Source organism: Hemitrygon akajei, chromosome 6 (genome assembly GCF_048418815.1).
Source record: "Hemitrygon akajei chromosome 6, sHemAka1.3, whole genome shotgun sequence".
Lineage (NCBI taxonomy): Eukaryota > Metazoa > Chordata > Chondrichthyes > Myliobatiformes > Dasyatidae > Hemitrygon > Hemitrygon akajei.
The window spans coordinates 64,713,260-64,727,129 of NC_133129.1; the positions used below are offsets into that span (position 1 = coordinate 64,713,260).

The 13,870-nt window shown below is 39.5% G+C and overlaps 1 protein-coding gene across 3 annotated transcripts in view; it reads left to right on the forward strand.

The window, feature by feature from the left end:
- The window catches only part of tjp2a (tight junction protein 2a (zona occludens 2)), a 142,017-nt gene that overhangs the window by 27,363 nt on the left and 100,784 nt on the right, over window positions 1-13,870 (forward strand). The window contains exon 3 of one of the 3 annotated variants that reach the window (XM_073048502.1): window positions 7,602-7,940. The exons of the other annotated variants lie outside the window; for them this stretch is intronic. The gene's annotated coding sequence lies outside the window, so the exon portion shown is untranslated. The remainder of the gene's footprint in view (window positions 1-7,601; window positions 7,941-13,870) is intronic. 3 annotated transcript variants of the gene reach the window in all.

A 13,870-nucleotide genomic window follows, 5' to 3' on the forward strand; every position in this document is an offset into this window, starting at 1 on the left:
TGTTGAAATGAGGGTTTATTGAATGAGTGGAGAATGCTATACCACAACTGGAGGTGGATATACTGTATTAATATTTTGTAATATTGTGTGTGTTGCGCTTGAAATACGAGTAATCTAGTTTATAAACAAGCACTTGAAACAAGCGTGGAGAATGTTGTTAACAAAATTTGGTTTCTAAGCTAAAAGTAATATGGTTTTATTTTCTTTGGTAAAGCAATTACTTGATCAGCAGAATTTTGGGGGATGAAAAGCACCAAGATATTTATTGAAATAGTCATCAAAATCATACAAGTGGAAATGATGTATGAAAGGAGCATTGTCTTAGATCTCAAGATTGTATGAAAGCAAAATGTTAATTTAATGAGGAAACGGGCCCTTTGGGCTACCATCCACAGTAATCTTATGACAATCTCACTTTTATTTTCTCCCATGTATCATTCAACACCTTTCCCATATCTTTTCTCCAAGTTTCTACTTAGAAACAGACAAGTTTCAATTTATAGTGTCCAATTAACCTAACAATTTAAATGTGCGAGGAAATGGGAAGAAATCAACATCCAAGCAGGAGGAATCAATCTTGTTAATTACTTGGGCACAACAGCAGGCAATCAGTGGATAAAGGTAATTACAATATAGAACATGTCTGTTAGGCTGTATTCTGGACTTGGGGGATATAACAAATATTAATTTCACCAGCAACCAATCTTCAAACATGAACGTGGATTGTAGATTGGATTTAAAATGCAGCCTGAACAATAGTTTTCCTGGAGCTGTGCACTGGAGTTGATTGCAAACACAGGAACAGGCCCTTTGGCCCACAGTGTGGTGTTAAATTCCTAACTAAACTGGTCTTTTCTGCCTACATAATATCCTCAATTACCAGAATGCTCGTTGGATTAGAGGGCATGTGCTGTAATGACAGACAAATTTGGATTGTTTTCTCTGGATTTACAGAGACTCTATGGAGACCTGAGAGAAATGTATGAAATTAAGGGGCACATAGATAAAAGTAGACAGCCAGGGGTGGTAGTGGAGGTAAATGTGCACATTCCCTCCATTCTCTGCACATTCGTATACCTATCTACACATCTATCCAAATGCCCCTTAACTAACTTCATCACCACCCCTGGCAGTGCATCTATCACTCTATGTATATGGATGAAAATTCCCCAGTCCATTTCCTTTGAATTTGCCCCGCTCACCTTAAATGCATGCCATTAAACATGTTAACCCTTGGGGAAGAAATACAGGTTTGCCCCACTATCCAAAGGTGGAGCATTCCTATGAAATGGTTCGTAAGCCGGAATGATATAAAGCAAAGAAGCAATTTCCATTAATTTATACGGGAAAAATTTGAGCATTCCCAGACCCAAAAAATAACCTACCAAATTATGCCAAATAACACAAAACCTAAAATAACACTAACATCTAGTAAAAGCAGGAATGATACGATAAATACACAGCCTATAGAAAGTAGAAATACTTTTCTGCAATCATTGCAGCACTGTCAAACGTAGCGAAAATCTCACGCAAGTGCTCTGGGTGGAAGCGCTCTCAACGGAAGCACTCTCTCCAGTAACCTTTAAGCTATGAAGCTGCCAAGTCAGTACCAAATAACACATAAAAATACACAGCCTGTATAAAGTAGGAATAATGTATGTAGTTTCACTTACCGGAATTGGGAAGACAGCAAGCACACTGATGATGGTGTGTTAGGCTGAGTTGTCAGAGGTTGGGGTCCTTGGCAATTTTTTCCAATAAATTGCAGTTTTGTCACAGTTAAACACTTGCTTATACAACTAACCATCTTCTGTAATTATTTTCTTCAGTTCTGCTGGGAACTTTTCGGCAGCTTCAGTATCAGCCGAAGCACTCTCTCCAGTAATGTTAAACTATGAAGCTGCCAATAAGTTCCCAGCAGACTAAAAGAGACCACTATGTAACGAGCAGAACCAATAGTAACATCGGCAGCTTTCAAGATTCTTGCTCTTTACGTGTAACTAGTGCGAATGGTGGACGCAGGCAAGTTCAATGCACGGATAATGTCCTTACTTTGTTAACCATGATCGAAACACTTAATTATGTCCAGTTTTACGCTAAGTGTAACACCCTTACGAGCTCTCTTAGGTTTTTCCAATACCTTAGGACACATCTTGCTAACGGATGCACAAAATAAATCGAGATAAAGCACAGATACTCGCTGGCACGTGTTCAAGCAATGGCAGCTAGAATGCAGTTCCAGGGGAGGAGCTTGGCTGCTCGGGGCGCGCGCTGCTTTAACAGTGAAAACAGGTAACTAATGTAGGTCTTTCATAACAGCGAGGTGTCATAAAGTGAACGTTCGGAAAACAGGGGCCACCTGTACCCTATCGATGCACCGCACAATTTTGTAAACTTCTCTCAAGTCTCCCCAGATCCTCTGCTATCCAGGCAAAACAACCCAAATTTGTCCAACCTGTCATAATAGCATATGCCCTCTAATCCAGGCAGCATCCTGGTAAAACTCTTGTGCATCCTCACCAAAGCCTCCGCATTGTTATTCTGTAGGCTTCAGGCTGCGGTTGGTGGGTGAGACTGGGGATGCCGTTTTAATCTGCGGTGGAAGGGAGTCTGTGAATTTAAAATTTGGTCTGAGGGGACCTCAGATGGAGCAATTAAACTGCACTGCAGCTTTTATTCTAATTTTCACTTTGCATGGTAAATTGGTAATATTGTAATGATTTTGATTTGTAAAGCAGAACCTATTATTAAACAGCTGGATGAACTCAGCAGGTTGGGCAGCATCCTTTGACTGCTTCTTTCAACAGATGCTGCCCGACCTTCTGAGTTCATCCAGCTGTTTTGTACGTCTTGATTTGACCACAGTATCTGCAGTGTACTTTGTGTTACCTATTATTAAAGTCAGTGATGCATCAATAAGTCAGACTATTAGTATATTGCAGAACTGATGAGTTGTAAAATTATTTCAACTAAATAGTAAAAGGACAAGCCTTAATTTCCTGGATTTTAAATGAAGAAAACATTCTTGGATGTTTTTCTTTCTTAGGTGGTTTTGATGGCTGAGATGACTCAACCGATTAGTTCTCTGGTAGTTAAAAAGATTAGAAATCTGACTAAATAATCACTAAAAATACCTTTTCTGAGGTAATGTGTTAAGTTAAACAGTGAAGGGATGAGCCGCGATGGTGTGTTGCAGAATCATTGCATATGGAGTTCTGACAGCCGTACGACTGGCCCAGGTGCAAGGATGCATCACTCTGGGTGCCGAGAGGAGAATTTGGGGGCCTGTACCATTGGACCAGGTGTGAGGTTGGATCGCTCTGGGCGCTGCGAGAAGTTGGGGCCCAGGCAGAGGAGATTTGGTGCCCGTACAACTGGCTCTGGTGTGAGGTTGGATTGCTCTGAGCACCAAGCAGATCTGAAGAGCTTGAGAGCGGCTTTGGGCTGGGCAGTGAAATCTGGATTTGGAGCGAGTCTCTGGGTGACACGGTCTAGACACCGGGCCCTTTGCAGTAGCCAGGTCCTAATTGAGATAAAATCCACTGTTTTAGACAACTTAAATGCTGGCCCAGATCAAAGGCGCGAGCCAATTTTGCTCTCCGGGATGTTCAGTCCTCTCTCCAGGGTGCTGGAGCCTTTTGCTGTCCATTGAATGGTCAATTTAAAAGCTGGCCCAGATTGTGGACCACCATAGCCTATACCCGATCCTTTATATTCAATATTGTTGTGATGTGAGAGACCCTGAAGCAAGGTGATATAAAAGTGGTTTGTTCAGCAAAAACAAGCAGCAGGCATCGTATTCAGACGCTCAGAGGAAGAGGCCTTCCAGTCCAATATTACATGACAATGTAAACACAAAGTACGCTGCAGATGCTGTGGTCAAATCAACACGTACAAACAAGCTGGATGAACTCAGCAGGTTGGGCAGCATCTGTTGAAATGAGAGTCAACGTTTTGGGCCGAGACTTGACGAAGAGTCTCGGCCTGAAACGTTGACTGCTCATTTCAACGGATGCTGAGTTCATCCATTGTGTTTACATGACATTTTTATCTGCTAAAGGTCAAAGGTAACAACGAATTCTACAGTTGCAATATATCTACAATGCTTCCTTTGAATTACATTTAGTTTTCACATACTTTCTTCTTTACACCCACACTTCAGACACCCAAATGAATGTTAATCAGCATTATCAGGTTTGCAATCAACTCCAGTGCATAGCTCCAGGAAAACTATTGTTCAGGCCACATTTTAAATCCAATCTAAAATCCACATTCATGTTTGAAGATTGGTTGCTGGTGAAATTAATATTTTTCATCTCCCCTAACTCCAGAATACACCCTAACAGACATAAGGTATTAACACCAGGGTAAACTAATTGACCCAAAGGGCCAGGTTCCATGTTGATAATTTATTATTTAGATTACCTGTACTATCACTTCTCTCTTTGTACATTGGGAACAAAAACACAAATGGGTCCCCTCAGCCCTCTTTCCTTAAACAGCCAATTTGTAGTCTTCCCTAGTGGTTGTACACTCTCTCGATTCCTTTCTCATCGTTTTTTTTTTTGCAGCTCTATATATTTCCTCCTGACTTTGCAGCTCTGGTTAATAGATGGTCGACCAATTCCTCATCCATATCTAGGCTTTTCCAGGGTTTCACATATGTATCAAAAACAGAAGCTGTTTTTATGCAAAAGGAAGGGCCTGTACTGTGCTGTAATATTCTAGTATCTAACTTTATCTAATTTTCTGGAGGCTTGGGTCTGTGATGTCATAAAGCATCTTTTGTTGTGAACCTTCTGGTCAGGGAGGGGCCAAGGGTGACATGTAGATGTAATCTGTCCTTTCCAAAACTGTAATGGCTGCAACTTGGTGGATAACTTTAAAACAGGTAATCTTGGTGTCTCCTGATGCTCAGTTTGATTACTTTTCAGATTTTCTCATGTGGATAATTGATCTTTTTGCTTCCTACTGTCTCTTGTCTTCCTATTGTCGCTTCTAAATTAGTTTAGGCTTGGTGTTATCTAACTTCAAGATGTTTTATCAGCGCTGTGTGTACATCGTCTCCACATCATCTTAGCCCCACACCACAAGTTTCAGTTCATTTAATTTTTATTTAAGTTCTCTGCCTAATTGGATGTCACAAGTATGTCATTTGCTCAAAAAGCTTCCATTAGGTGGCAGTTTTGGCCTTTTATTCATCCAGTTCAATCACTCCACATTTGGCAGCAGTTCCTTAAGTTATCAAGGCCCTGTATTCTGTAATTCTTTTGCTGAACTATTCTACCTATACTTTTCCCAACTTATAGGATTCTCCTTCAAAACTTTCTCTTTGACACAGCTTTTGTTCAGTTCCACTAATGATATGTTGTTAGGTATCAAATTTTGTGTGAAATATCTGTTGAGTTTTGAACTAAAGATGATGTATAAATGCCAGTTGTCGGTACATTTTGCCTTACTTTTGGGAAGTAAAGCTACAGTGCTTCTTGCTGTTTATTTCAGTCATGTTCAAAAACACATCCTCATGTTATGGAACACTGTTGAAGCTTTCTACTTTGAACTTGGGGTGGCTTTTATTGCCTATCCCAGAGAGATTTTTACAATAATCCGAGGAGTTTCATAGTCAGCAGTACTCAAACTGCATGATTCTTTTTGATTTGCTTCATTTCTTGATTTTGATCATTTTTACTGTCAGCAAACAAGCTAGTGTCCAAGGTGAGATTAAGAAAGAGATAGTGTTGTATTGGGATTGGCAAATCCCCAGGGCCTGATGGGATATAATTCAGGTTGCTATGGGAAGTGAAAGAAAAGATTGCTGGGTTGTTGATAATAGTCTTTGTATCTTCTCTAGCCTCAGGGATAGTACTAGAAGATCGGACGATAGCAAATCTTGTTCCTTTGTTCAAGAAAGGTAATGGAGTTAACCCTGGGAATTGTAGATTAGTGATGCTTATGTCAGTGGTAGGCAAACTAATGGAGAGGATTCTTGGGGACAGGATGTATGAGCATTTGGAGAAACACAGCCTTAATAGGAATACCTGGCAAGGCTTTGTAAGGAGTAAGTCATGCCTCACAAGCCTGATTGAAGTTTTTGAGGAAGTGACAAAACAGTTGAAGATAGGACACGGGCATTTTAGTAAGACTTTTGACAATGTTTCCCTGTGGATGGCTCATCCAGGAAAATCATGAGGCATGGAATGCACAGAAACCAGGCATTGTGGACTTGGAATTGGCTGGCTCACAGAAGGCTGAGGGCTGAGTAGCAGATGGAGTGTATTCTGCCTCGAGGTTCATGACCAGTGTTGTTCTGGAACCTCTACCCTGTGATTTTTATAATATGACAGGAATGGGGAAGTGGAAGGATTTGTTTGTAAGTTTGCAGATGTCATGAAGGTTGGTGTCATGCACAGTATAGGAAGGGGTTTGTCATAGGTTACCATGGGATATAGACGGGATGCAGAGCTGGGCAAATGGAGTTCAGTCCAGAAATGTGTGAAGTGATACTTTGGAAGAGAGCTTGAAGACAGAGTTAAAATTTAATGGTAGAATTCTTAGCAGTATGGGGATATGGAGAAATCTTAAGGTCCAAGAACATTGATCCCTCAAAGCTGCTAGGTGATAGGGTGATTAAGGTGGTGCACAGCATGTTGGCCTTCATTAATCGGGGATTGAGTTCAGGAGCGAGTGGTACTGTTGCAGCTCTAGAAAACTCTGGTTAGAGTATTGTATTAATTTCCGGTTGCCTCATTTGTAGGAAGGATGTGGAAGTTTTGGAGGGGGTGCGGAGGGGATTTACCACGATGCTACCTGGATTAGAGTACATGTCTATGAGGAAAGGTTGAGTGAGCTAAGGTTTTTCTCTTTGGAGTGAAGGGGGATGAGAGGTAACTTGACCGATAGAGCTGCCTAATATTTCTAATATTTTGAGAGGTATAGATAGAGTGGACAACCAGAACCTTTTTTCCCCAGTGTGACAATGGGTGATACCAGGGAACATTCTTTTAAGCTGAGTGGGTGGGGGGGGGGGGGGGGGGGAGGTAGAAAGAAGTTCAGGGAGGATGTGAAAGATAAATTATTTTACAGTTGGAAGTTCCTTAAGTGCACTGTCGGGGTTGGTGGCAGAGGTAGCTGCAGTATATTAGGGACATTTGAGACCCTTAGATAGGCACATGGATGAAAGAAAAATTGAGGGCTATGTGGGAGGGACAGGTTAGATCGATCATGGAGTAGGTTAAAAGGTCGGCACAACATTGTAGGGTGAAGTGTCTGTACTGTTCAGTGTTCTACTTTTGGAACATTTTGTACATTAATTGTACAATCTTCTCTCATTCTTGGGTAGTTATTATTTTTAAAAAGGCTGCATGCCTGTGCAGTGACTTGTTTTCCTCTCTTATCTTGAGTTCTAGATCAACTAGAGTTTTCCACATCTAGTCATGTGTTGCTTTCTGTACAATGTTGCCAAAATTTCTGGATTTGCTGTTTGTAGAGAAAGAAACTTCCTACACAGAAGGAGGCCACTTCTCAGTGTTGTCAACATAAATCTATACCTGTATCCTACATATATCATCCGGTGTAATTATCTATTATCTGGCCTAATGCAGGTTGAGCACCCCTGATCTGAAATTCCAAAATCCGAAAACCTGCAAAATCCGAATTATTTTTGAGCGCTGATGTGACGTCACAAATGGAAAATTTCACAAGACGCTGGAAAGATTCCCAGGCAATGCACAGGCAGGTCTCTGTGCACCACAGACAGTTCTGAGGAGTGACCTGGTGTATGTGATGAACAGAAGTTAATGAAGAATAGAAGAACATTGCATAAAGTGAAAAATGAAGATCTCAAGTTGTGTATCGGCAGTGTTGTAGAGAAGATATGCTGCTTAACTCTGTGCTGAACATGAAACAAGCAAAGGTCTGTTGCAATGAACTGAAAATTTAAGGTAATTCTGAATATATAGCAGGCTGGTTGCAGAAATTTAAGCAAAGGCACCTGCTGATCACGAAAGTTTAGTACCAGAACAACTCTACAATGCTGATTTTTTTTTGCCTTACATAAAACCTGAGAAAAGCAAAATACAAATAGTGTACTGTAACCTTTTAATCAAAACGTGGCATCGTAAGTGGAGACTGAAAGCCTGCCAATAGCTTTTTGTTTAACAGCTGGTTCAGGTATTCTCTCAACGCTGTTATCGTTACCGTGCACACATTATATTTTCATCATATTAATGATATGTAATCACTTTCACTGTTAAGTGCATGTGTATGATGAACAAGTGTAAGACAAAGACTGCTTATCGATAGCACATAAATTCAGAGTTAGAAATGATGGCGATGCCAAGCTTTCTCATTATATATTCTAAAATCAGATTTTGGATTTTTTCTGAAACACTTCTGGCCCCAAGCATTTCGGATAAGAGATTCTCAGCCTGTACTAGCTCTAAAGAAACTAGATCAGCACTAATATGCAAGATTTACTCTGTGGCCTTCCATGTTTTTGCCGATAGAGTTTATTTAAAACCTTTTCCTCTACCACCCTTTTCAGGCAATAAAGTTGCCAGATCACCTTTGCCCCTTTTGTGAGTTGGAGGGAAGAGAACATCCTCAGTTCTCCTCTAACATCCTGTTAGTTACCTTAAATCTGTCTCTCTATGTTAAACAAATTAGTTAATTTGTTTAATTTGATCAACTCTATTTGGGTCTTTCATGACTTTATGAATCTTAATTAAATCACCCTTCATCCTATTCTAGTTAAACCTGACTAAACTTCTCCAGTTCTGACCATCATGATTACCTTCTAGACCCACTCGTGTGTTATCATATTCTCCCTGTGATTTCAACAGAGGAGGCTGCTATCCATCTTAATGAAACTGTACCAGCTCTATGCAGGAACAGTCTATCTCATCCCAGTCCCCATAACTCTGCAATTTATTTATTTCTGTTACTTTTCCAGCTCCCCTTGGAGTGGTGAATTTGAATTTGTCTCCAAAAGTTATGCACTGGGAGTGCCTTCTAATGCTAATCATGTGCTAAGGCATTTTTCTTTTAGTTGCTTGGGTGAATCTACCATAGTTGGGCCAAATTAAATTAGCTGGCAGCAGCACTGATTTCCCCTCCCCCCCCCCCCAAGGTAATTGAATAGCTTTTATGAAAAGTGTGTACATATGAAGAGACAGAGTTTTTATTTCTGTCTCATCATTTTAGTGGCTCATGACATCTTGGTACCCCGTAGCCAATGCGGTATTTTTTTGAAGATGTATAGGAATTGAGAAGCTAATTTACCTGTATCAAGCCCACTGCCTGGTTATTACTAGCTGTAAAAATTATAGTTTATCTTGAAGTTCTTCAGTTAACCTAGATATTTACAATTGCTGGAAAGCACAGAAGTGGAACTCTGGATTGGGATTTGAACCCCATTCTCTCTATCCAAGACAAGAGCCCACTAAGTTGACATCTCAATGCATGAACGTTACAAGAACTTGAGATAAGATAAATATATATTAGAAGAGATCTATAACTTTAAACCTTCACAACTAATACTATGAAGCTATAACTTAAACCAATGTGGTATATTTGCAGAAACAATCTATATAATTTGAAATATACAATCCAGGCCTTTGTGGTTGGTCCTTGGGATACACAAGTGGTAATGGCTTTCACATCTGGGTGAAATTGGAATCTTGGAAAAGAAGTTCAAAGGAAAGCTGTAGAACTGAGTTGTGGTCTAAAACAATGTTGTTGCCTATTTAGCTTTAAAAAGTTTGTTCTATCCGTAGTATGTCATCAGGAAGTTTCCACTGTTTCATCTCTGCCAAGAAATTCTGTGGTTTTCATTGGGGATTGAGAGTCTGGATTGCCAGGAGCTCAGTTGTCTAGGACAGGCTATATTGACTGGCAGGGCCAACATTTTCACATGCAGCTTATTTGATCATCAGGAAATTTCTCTGGAGCTGCAATTATTAAAAAATGAAGATGTAATTAATTGCAGTTATTAAAAAAACAAAGATGTTAATTAATTACATCATCTTCAGTACTGAATCAGTGTAAATCTTTTATTCTAGGGTCTTCAAAAAGATTAGAACCCACATCTGTTTAACTCCAATTTGTGAGAGTGAGCCACTGAGCCAAAGCTAAGTCATTATCTTGTGCCTCCTGCTTTGTTTAATGCAGTCAGCTAAAATGAAGCTCTAGTTCGTGTATTGGAAATGAAAGGGAAGATGATTGGCAGGTTAGTTATTCCTTTAATATCATGACATTTTGTCCTCATTAACGCTGGGAAAACCTGGTAAAGATTTGCCAGAAAGTTTTCATAAAGCAGCCGCTGCCATGCTACTGATGAAAGTGACGGAAAAACAGAGGAAGAACAAGCAGTGGGTTAACAAAACTTTCGTTCAGCCTCTACTGCAAGCTGATTTCGGTATGAAAATTATGTACATTTACTGGGCCATCAGTTAATTGTGCCGTTTATTTGGCATAATTCTTAAAGAGCAAAAAGTAAATAGAGAAAATAGCGGGGATTCCCTTTGTTTATTTGGGGCAATATTCCACTCAGTTGGGGCAGGTGACTTGCTGAACAGTTTCAATCTAGCATCAGTCGCATGCATTTGCATGGCTCTTAGACACGACATGGTGGTGCTTAGAGCAATCAGCTTTTAAATAATGTCAGTTGCGTGTGTTTGTGTTGAAAAAGCAGTCATGTTTGTCACTGATAGTCGGTGACAAATATGCATTTAGACAATTCAAAACTGTTTTGCTCACTGCGGTTCCAAGCATTCAGGATCAGAGATGCCAGAAACAGCCGAGAGTCAAAATGAAATGATTTCTCTACTTCAAGAAGTTAGGAATTATGAAGCTATTGGCAACCGTCTTGAATGTTACAATAAAAATGATTTAGAGGATGTAATCATGTGAACATTGTATGAAGGATATCCATTATCTGGATTAAGGTGCTGAGCTGATTTTGTTCATTTACAGTCAATTGAAAGTACACAGCAGATGAACTTCTCCGTCGATAACTATTAGGAACTAATGCGCCGATTTATAGTACTGTAGTAGTGTTTATAAATTTGTTCTGTATTTTATTTAAATGCCTAAACAGTTAGTTAAATGGTAGTTCATCTTTTATAAACCTTTGAAATACTTAAATGTATCTTCAGCTGATTAGGGTGACCACTTAATTGGGCCAAAATGTACTGGTCCTGATGTGGCCCAGTTAACCAGAATCGACTGTAGTAAACTGAAGGCACTATAAATTGAAAATACGGTTGGTTTATTGGGATTAGACAGGTTTATACTTTGCCAGAGTTTTAATGGAACACTTTGTAATAGTATCAATCTGTACTTAGCTGGAGGACAGATTCACTTGTACAAGATGCATTTTTCCTTGAGTTTTACCTGTAAGTAACATACTAAGTAACTCCAGTTTGGAGAAAGAATAAAATTGGGGGTCATAAATGTAAGGCATTCCCTGTGGAGTTTATTAGTGACTTGGGGCAAAATGAATTGGAATGTGGGATTTATTCTTGGAGAAAAGGGTATATTTAAGGTAATGCTGGATGAATAACACAAGGAGGAGATAGAAGTAAAGGTGGCAATACAGGCAAGTGGGGTTAGTGGAAATGAGTGTGGAATGCTCTGTCACAGACTGCGGTGGAGACCAAGTCCATGGGTATATTTAAGGCATAAGTTGATAGTTTCCTGATTGGTCAGGGCATCAAAGGTTATGGCGAGAAGGCAGGTGTATGGGGTTGAGTGGGATCCAGGATCAGCCATGATGGAATGATGGAGCAGACTCAATGGGCTGAATGGCCTATGTCTTATGTGACGGCAGAAGGGCCTTTTTCTATGGTCTATAACTATGAAATATTGATAGTATCGGGGAGGAGGCCTGATTGGAGCATAAGCAACTAGATCAATCTAAATACTATATATTTTGATTGTTCTGTATATTTACATTACTCTGGGAAACTGAGCTCTCAATTAGAAATCAGCATTCTGCGGTATAAAAATCTGTATGTGGTGAAAACAATGGCATTAGCAATGTAAAGGCACCAAATTTAATTAGGAGATTCCAAAGATGCTGATGATTCAGGTCAACGCACACGAAATGCTGTAAGAACTCATCAGGTCAGGCAGCAAATGGAAATTAATAAACAGTTAACATTTAGGGCTGAGACCTTTCAACAAGACTTTTAGAAAGTTTGTTTGGACACTTAATATGAGTGGAGCATGCTAATTTTGAAATTCTATGCAGAGTTTTTTTCACCATTCCAGCACAAGCCAAGTGATATTGTTTGCTACTTTCTTTTAAATACTGATTATCCAGCTTGTAGTCTTCTGTCTGTTCAACTGGCCTTGATACCTTCAAAGATTCTGTGTATGAATCCTCTCCGGTTTCTTTTCTGGGCTCCCTTCATAATTGTACTGTTTACTACTGATTTCCTATCCAATTTCCTATATTCAAGCTGCTCTCTGAATTTGATCAAAGCTTTACTGATGATATCTTAATTCATTCTGCTTGTTTAGCCAACTCTCACTTGACAACTACATAGATTTCTGGTCTTATTGTTGCTTTGTTTTCCCCCTAGTCCTTGTAAATTATTGCACCTTCTCTTCTCTGGAATTGTTCAAATTCTGGTGGGTTGAACATCTCCAATTGGCTACAGCATTCGTGGTCCTGCCATCAGCTCCTGTTTTATAATAGAGCTTGAAGTCTATGGCTCCAAGCATAATGTATAAATATATAGCACTTAAAAGAAAATGCTGCTTCAGTGCAAATTGCTGCACTGAATTTCACCATTCTTCCTTCCAAACAATGATGTTTCTTGTGAATCCTTATTTGACCTTGTGATGGAGCATTGCCTTATTCTTTCATAACTGACCTTGCCATAGCTTTCTAACAGATTTTGTAGAGAATGCTTTGAAAATTTAGTACAGAGAACAGTGAGTGTGCCATTATTAATTGTACAATATAATAACCCATGTATGATGCATCAGTTGCCAAGAACACAAATTATTCTTTGCATGTCAGTGAATGAGTCTATTCTTTGAAATCAGGATTTTTAAAAATCCTTGTCATAGCCATTTGATTGGATTAAAATTTTTAATATTGGAATATGTTCTACTCCGCTTTGAAAATTGCTTCATATACACTTTTTAATGAATACCTTAGTTCAAAGTAAATGTATTATCTTAAGTACATTTATGTCACCATACACAACCTTGTGATTCATTTTCTTGTACAGTAAATAAAAGAAACACAATAGAATCAATAAAAGATCACTCCCAACAGGGTGGATTAACAACCAATGTGCAAAAGGTGACAAACTGTGCAAATGTATAAAAAGAAAAAAAGTAATAAGTAGGAATAAATATTGAGAACATGAGATGAAGAGTCGTTGAAAGTGTACCCTTGAGTTGTGGAGCATATCTGTGTTGGGGTAAATGGTTGTCCCTTCTGGTTGAAGGATAATAATTATTCCTGAAACTGGTGGTGTGGGTTTTAAGGCTCCTGTAGCACCTCCCTGTTGGCAGCAACAAGAGGAGAACATGACTTGAATGGTGGAGATCCTCTGAAGTGACAACACCAAAGACTTTAAAGTTGTCGCCCGTCTACACCTCTGAGGACTGACTCATGGACTTCAGATTTCCTCCTCCTGTAGTCAATAATCAGCTCCTTGCTCATGCTAACATTGAGTGAGAGGTTGTTGTTGTGCCACCACCCTGCCAGATTTTCAGTTTCCTTCCTGTATGCTGATTCATCACCATGTTTGATTTGGCCAACGACACTGGTGTTGTCAGCAAACTTAAATATGGCATTGGAGCTGTGCTTAGCCTCACAGTCATAAGAATAAGTGAGTAGAGCAGGGAGCTA